The sequence below is a fragment of the Pteropus vampyrus genome, unplaced genomic scaffold (assembly GCF_000151845.1).
Source record: "Pteropus vampyrus isolate Shadow unplaced genomic scaffold, Pvam_2.0 Scaffold404, whole genome shotgun sequence".
In the NCBI taxonomy this organism is placed as follows: domain Eukaryota; kingdom Metazoa; phylum Chordata; class Mammalia; order Chiroptera; family Pteropodidae; genus Pteropus; species Pteropus vampyrus.
In genome coordinates this window covers 1339903-1347758 of record NW_011889185.1, presented here as the reverse complement: position 1 = coordinate 1347758, position 7856 = coordinate 1339903, and the positions used below count along the sequence as shown (strand labels likewise).

General features: G+C 37.5%; 2 pseudogenes; one reads left to right on the top strand and one right to left on the bottom strand.

The window, feature by feature from the left end:
- Positions 1-4335: 4335 nt before the first annotated feature.
- Positions 4336-7106, bottom strand: LOC105305919 (annotated as a pseudogene).
- Positions 6642-6756, top strand: LOC111731867 (annotated as a pseudogene).
- Positions 7107-7856: the final 750 nt, after the last annotated feature.

The window sequence follows — 7856 nt, the reverse complement described above, 5'->3', positions numbered from 1 at the left end:
TAGCACTACCTGGCCAAGCCCCACCTTCTTTCTATTTCTTAGTTCTTTATATCAACTAGATTTGACTTAGAACTTTTTATTGAAGTGTAACCTATATACGAAAATGTGCATATATGATAAAACACTGCTCCATGAATTTCCACAAATTGAGCATAACCGTGTGGCCCTTACCCTAGGAGCCCCCATGTAGCCATTCCCAGTCAAACTCCATCCAACTGGTTAGATGACCATTATCCTGACTTCTAACACCATAAATTAGTTTTGCCAGTTTCTATACTTCACATAAGCAGAATAAACAGTACATATTCTTTTGTGTGAGGCTCCTTTTGCTCAATGTCATATTTGTATGAGTATCCATGTTGTTACATTTAACATAGTTCATTAATTCTCATCGCCGGACAGTAAGTATTCCACTGTATGACTATAGCAGAATTTCTTTATCAATCTCCCATGGACATCTGGGCTATTTCCAGTGTGGGGCTACTATGAATAAGGCTTCCATGAACATTCTTGTAGAAATCTTTTTGAGGAAACATTAGCTAGTTTTAAATTTAAACTTACTGTGGTCATGGTATTTTTAATCCAACAATACAGACTATAATGTGAAAAGCAGAAATTGCCTTCCCCATCTCTGCCTCCTTTCAGCACCTTCATTGTAAGCCATATTAAATTTCTCATGAATCCTTCCAGAAGTTTCTTAAGCATATGAACACACACGCATACAAATGAGATCACTCTTTTTGTACTTAGGTTTTGTTTTGTTTTGTTTTCATTTAACAATTCTCTTGGAGATTGTATTAGTAATGATAGGCTAGAATACACTGAGGTAATAAAAAGCATTCACAATCTCGGGGGTTTAAATGTTTCTTTCCCACTCCTACTACATGTCTAACCTGGGTAGATAAGAGGGCTACACTCATCATTGTCACTTGGAGACACAGGCCCCATCTCAACGTTTGTATCGGCAATCATTGGGACAGGGAGAAAGGAATGTCATGCACCGGCACGTAAGGTGTTCACCCAAAAGGGATATAGGTCACTTCTGTTCAGATCTCATTGGCCACAACCTTGTGGCCACACTTATCTTCAAAGAGAGTGGGAAAGTGCAATTCTACCCTGTGTGGGGAGGGAAAAAAGAGGCCGAACATTTGAAAACATCTTTAATGACAATCACAGACTTCTTTCTACCTCAGTATTCATAGATCTACTACATTCTACAACGGAAACGATAGATTGCAAATTACTTAACCAGTTCCTATCATTGGACAATACAAGCAGTGCGATAGTGAACATTCCTTCATATTTACCTTTACCTGTTTGTTTCAGTATATCTGTAGGATAAATTCCTTGAAGTAGAATTGTTGAGTCAAAGAGTTTGTGTACCTTTAAACTATGCTAAATATTGCCAGATTGCTAGGCATTATGAAATTGTTTCCTGAGGGAGTTGCTAATTTGCACGCATACCACGATAGAATGAGAATTTCTATTTCTACCATATGTTGGTTCTATCTAACTTTTAAATCTCTGATCATTAGGTAAGCTATATTGTCGTTTTATTTTTATTTTATTATTTTTGTTTTTTTAATCAAATTTATGGGGTAATATTGGTTATTATAACATTGTTGTTTTAACTTGCATTTCTTTAAGTAGGAATTACTTTGAGCATCTTTTTTAAAATTTTTAAACATTTTATTTATTTCCCCCCACTTCCCCCTACCCTCTCCCTTCTGCTAACCACTAATCCATTGTTCGTTCTGTTCATTTCTTCCTTTTAGGTTTATATCCCACATATAAGTGATATCATATGGTTTTCAACTTTTTCTGTCTGGTTTATTTCTCTTAGCATGATTATTTCAAGGTTCATTCATGTTATTGCAAATGGCAGTATTTCACCTCTTTTTATGGCTGAGTAATATTCCATTGTATTTATGTACCACTGCTTCTTTAGCCAATCATCTATCGTGGGACACTTCGGTTGCTTCCATATCCTGGCCACTGTGAATAATGCTGCTATGAACATCAGTATACAAATATTTTTTCAGATGTAGATTTTCAAGTCTTTGGGGTAAATACCCAGTAGAGGAATTGCTGGATCATAGGGTAGATCAATTCTTAGTTTTTCGAGGAACCTCCATACTGTTTTTCATAGTGGCTGTACCAATTTACAGTCCCACCAGCAGTGGACGAGGGTTCCTATTTCCCCACATCCTCTCCAACATGTTATTACTTGTCTTGTTGATTATAGTTATTCTAACAGGTGTGAGATGGTATCTCAATGTGGTTTTGATTTGCATTTCCCTAATAGCTAGCGATGTTGAGTATTTTTTATATATTTCTTGGCCATTTGTATGTCCTCAAAGGAGAAGTGTCTGTTCAGGTCTTCTGCCCATTGTTTGATTGGATCGTTTGTTTTGTTGTTGTTCTTGAATTATATGAGTTCTTTGTCTATTTTGGATATTAGGCCCTTATTGGAGGTGTTGCTTGCAAATATATTTTCCCATTCGGATGGTTGTCTCTTTATCTTGCTGACGGTTTCTTTTGCTGAGCAGAAGCTTCTTAGTTTGTTGTAGTCCCATTCATTTATTTTTGCTTTTACTTCCTTTGCTTTGTCTTTAAGTCCAAGGTCCTTGAGTTTAGTTCTCATGTTTTCTTCTACGTATTTTATTGTTTCAGGTCTTATATTCAGGTCCTTAATCCATTTTGAGTTAATTTTGGTGTGCGGTGATAGACAACAGTCTAATTTCATTCTTTTGCAGGTGGCTTTCCCATTTTCCCAGCACCATTTATTGAAGAGGCTTTCCTTTCTCCACTGTATGTTTTGGCTTTTTTGTTGAAAATTATTTGTCCATATAAATATGTGTTTACTTCTGGACTGTCGATTCTGTTCCATGGGTCAGTGTGTCTGTTTTTCTGCCAATATCATGCTGTTTTGATTACTGTCACTTTGTAGTATAATTTGAAGTCGGGCAGAGTGATGCCTCCAGCCTCATTCTTTTTTTCTCACATTGAGCATCTTAACACATGCTTATGAGACATTTATATTTCTTTTTCTGTAAACTACCTTTTCCTCACCTTTGTCCATTTTCTGTTGGGATACTGGTCTTTGTTCTCATTGATTAGTAAGATCTCTTTGTATATTCAGGAAATTATTTGATAGTATGCCATCTGTATTTCAAATATATTTTGGGAGAGAGTCTCTATCTTTTGTCTTCTGTTATGGTATTTTTATTTGCACAGACATTTTAAATTTTATATAATTAAACTACCTATTTTTTGTTTTGTGGGTTCTGGGTTTGAAAACTTGTTTTTAAAGGCTTTTTTCCCAACAAAAATTCTTTTTTAAATCACCCATGTTTATTTCTAAAGCTTTTATATTCCTTTACTCTTGGAGGAGCTCCCTTTCTTCAAAGGACAGGTTGGTGTTACCAAAAATTCATTTCTTACAGAAAGGGGTAGATAAACATTGAACCGAACTCACACATTTTGCATTTCAACTGCCTCTCCCCACTCCCCACCCCCTCCCCAGACACATCCTTAAAACTCTTTTTCCAAATTCACTCAATTCTTTCTCCAGGAAAATATCATGACTGGCCTAATTACAGATATTTCACTTGGAAAAAATTGATCTGGGTCAGCAGGAGCTGTTTCTGCCTCCCTTCCAAGTCTTGTTTCCTGCACACAAACCTTATAATTATAGGTGGACGGAGTTGAGCTGATGGAACAACCACAAAACTGGCAAGATAAAAAGATCAAGAAAACTGAGGATAGCTACTTTGTATTCCCTTTTTCCTAGGAATGAGAACTTCGGAAATCCACAAACTAAAAGCTTGTGATACCTAAACTTAAGGAAAAGAAGCAAGAGGGGGATGGAACTGTATATTCTCACATGTACATAAAAAGGACACCACTTCCTGGCTTAAACTTATAAGTATATAAGTGCTCCAAACTAGAGACACCTCAACTCTTCATCAACAGCAGAAGAGGTAAATAAATTATGTAATATTTGTGAATATTACAGTTAGAGTGAACCAACTAGAGCTACATGCCAGAGCATAGAATGTTTAGTACCCCCCACACAAAAAATGCATACAGAATAATTGATTTCTCTAAAGTTCAAACATAGACATAGTACAACCATATATATATATATATATATATATATATATATATATATATATGTGTGTGTGTATATATATATATATATATATATATATGTGTGTGTGTGTGTGTATATATATATATATATATATATATGTGTGTGTGTGTGTGTGTATTTTTTTTTTACAGAAAAATAAACACCTTTATTACATGAGCTAAGATAGGAAGGAGGAGGATTTATTTGCCTTTCCAGGCCTTAATTTTCCTCAGACGAACTCCAGCTCCTTGCCCTCTAGCACATAGCCATCTTCTCAGCCACGCTGGCCTAGTGTTGAAGCATGCATGCAAGAAGCTTGCCTTGCTGGAACTGCTCTTCTAACTCAGGGGTCCCCAACCCAGAGCCACAAACCGGTACCAGTCCGTGGCCTGTTAGGAACTGGGCCACACAGCAGGAGGCTTGTGAGCAAAGCTTCATCTGTATTTGCAGCCACTCCCCAGTGCCAGCATCCCCGCCTCAGCTCCACCTCAGATCATCAGGCATTAGATTCTCATAGGAGCACCAGTCCCTGCTGCCAAAAAGGTTGGGGACCACTGCTCTAGAAGTCTGCCGATTTTGGCATTCCTTTTTCTTTCATCATATTTCTTCTGAATTTTCTTTGATCGTTTTTTGTTTAAAATCTCTTCTTCCTCCGGAGTCAACTTGGCTCCCTTCTTGTGGCCCAGGGCAGTGCATAGTGGCACCCGTACGAGTGTCCGTCTGGTGTGCTGTCAACGAGCACGATACAATTATTTACTAGGGTCTTTGTGCGGACCAGTTTGTTGTTGCATGCATTGTAGACAACATCAATAATCCTTATTTTGCATATACAACACTTGGGGCCCCAGGAGAAGTTTCCCACATTCAGTCACAAGGCGCAGTACTTGCTGCCTCCCTGCACTCAGACTGTGTGCACATGGCGGGAGTCAATCTTAGCGCTGGCAGCAGAGCATCCCAGCACATATTTTCCGTCTTGTGGTAGGGCTTTCTCTTGACCCCAGTCTTACAGCACTTGTGCCAGTTGTCCTGAGAGATGCCTATGGCTCAGCGCCAGCTGGAAAAAGCTAAACCTTATTGTTTTAGAATACAAATATGAATAGTCAAAATTTAAGGAAAAGCAAGAAAATAATTACTATAAAAGTCAGGAGAGGGATTATTTCTTGAGGACAGAAGAGGACTATAATTGGGTGGAATACCTAGAAACTTCAAGGGTGGAGGCGATGTCCTAGTTCTTGATCTGGGTGCTGTTGACATGGGTGTTCACTTTATAAGCATTTGTTAAATCACACGTGTAAGTTTTAGGCACTTTTCTGGGTTTTTTTACTTCACAATAAGAAAAGTGTTTTAAAACCTTAGCAGGTTACACGAAGTTGAAGTACAGTAAAAATTCACAGCAGATTAGAGTGGTTGTGGGCAAGTCTCCTTACATTTGAAGAATTCACATAGAGTTGCCAGATAAAGTAGAGGATGGCTGTCCAGTAAATTTAAATTTCAGGTAAACACTGCATAGGTTTTAGTATATTTCGAATATCTCATAAAACATGATCATCCTGAAAAATATATTTGTTTATCTGAAATTCAAATTTTACTTGGCTTCTGTATTTTTATTTGCTAAATCTGGCCACCCAAAACAGTCCAGGACAAGAATACTGGGGTCAAAGACCAAATATTAGAACAAAAGATGCTCCTAGTGTTATCGCTTAGGAAATTACAAGGGTTTTGGGATCTTTGCACCAAGAACCAGTGCAAAGACCAATATATATCTTTATTTTCTTACAAGATGTAATTTACATTAAAATTGTACACATTTTAGATATATTTACATCACATTTTTTAATTGAAGTAAGTGGTAAAAATCAAAATTTTAAAGCATCTGTATATATTTCAAAAATATTTTTCTTCTAAAATATTCAAAATTTTGTATTAAAATTAAAGACATTGATTGCCAAAGGCTGGGGCAGGGGAGGAATGGAAAGTTAGTGTTTAATGGGTACAGAGTTTCAGTTTTGCAAGATGAAAAGAGTTCTAGAAAGAGATAGTGATGATGGTTGCACAACAATATAAATGTACTTAATACCGCTGAAATGTACAGTTAAAAATTATTAAGGTAGCAAATTTTATGTATATTTTACCCAATAAGAATATTTTTAATTAATGACAAATATAATCAACAGGTGTCTAATTTTTACCCAAATTATTTAAATAAAGGCAGTTTAAGTTTTTGAAAATTTAATTAATTCTTATTAAATATTTTGTAACAGTAAAACAATATAAAAAACTGGCATCAAAACTATATAAGGGTCTAACCAATGTACTGTATACTTGAAACTAATAAAAAAACTGGCATCATATTTCACATATTTGGTTAAGACCTACATATATGTACCAAATTAAGAGTAATATAAATTGTTTTGTATATTGTTATGTGTTCTTAAATATTGAACAATATTTTGCCAGTGTTCCTCAGCTGCTATGTTCTGAAAATTACTTTAATGAATAAGAACCTGTCTACGGCCATGCCACCCTGAACAAGCCCAATCCCGTCTGATCTCGGAAGCTAAGCAGGGTCGGGCTTAGTACTTGGATGGGAGATCACCTAGGAAGACCAGGTGCTGTAGGTGTAAAAAATAAAAAAATAAGGGATTGTAAACTGACAAAGTCCTTGCAATCTGTGAGGTCAACCAAGGGTTACGTCGCCTAAAAATAATAATAATAATAATAATAATGAATAAGAACCTTCAGAACCATAAATTGGGATTCTAAGAGAATCAAGAAAATGGACACTCAGAACCACTGGGGGAACTTTTTATTCACGTGTTCTAAGAGAAAGGAGTTGACAAATTCGATGATGATGTCTTTTCTCTTATGGAGTACTTCAATCCCTCAAACCCAACTCCTCACTCTCTGAAATGCTCTTCACCTCTGGGGTCTTCAGCAGCACAACCCACAAATCTCCACAGCATGTGACCATGGTTACCTTTTGTTTGAAGGACACAGCATGCCTGAACATACCGTCAGTAATGGGAGTGGATGTTCAAGGTCACAGCCCAGGCTGTGCCAATGCTGACCAGCCTATCCTCAGCCAAGAGGTGCCCATGTGTTAATAAATGTATTTTGTGACCTGCAAGGGTCTTTGAAATGTGGGGCATAGGGTAAGGCCCCTCTCGCCCAGATCTAAGGATGATACTGGTTAGATCAAAACCAATTTGAGAAGCAAGGAACCATTCAGAACTTTGGCAAGAGAAAGTTTTACAAATTTTCCTCCAGTTCTACAAACATGAGGAAACAACAGTGCTTTTGTAAGAAGTTCCATCAGGGCTAAAGTTAAACGTCAATGAAGAAAACAACAATGCTGGTTTGGCCACACCACACCTAAAACCTGCAGGTAGGTAGCAAAGAGCCCCTCATTGAGGCCTTCCCTATTTCCTTCTTACTACCAAATAAAGACAGAGTGGAGCTGTTCCTTCTACCGTCCCTAACCCCAATCTGACTGCGGACACCGTTTTCCACCCTCCAACGGAAGTGAACTTCTCTCTTCAATTTGAGACTAATTTACAAAATATCTAAGTTTTGAACACCCAGGCTAGGGGCTTAGCAGCTGGCGGGGAAGAGGCATGAGGCCTGAACTGAACTTTGTTCTTCCTGTTAATTGAGTGTCTCCACCCTGCCCGCCCCTTTCAGCAGCTGGCAACTTCTGGCTTCATCAGAGTGTGCCCCATAA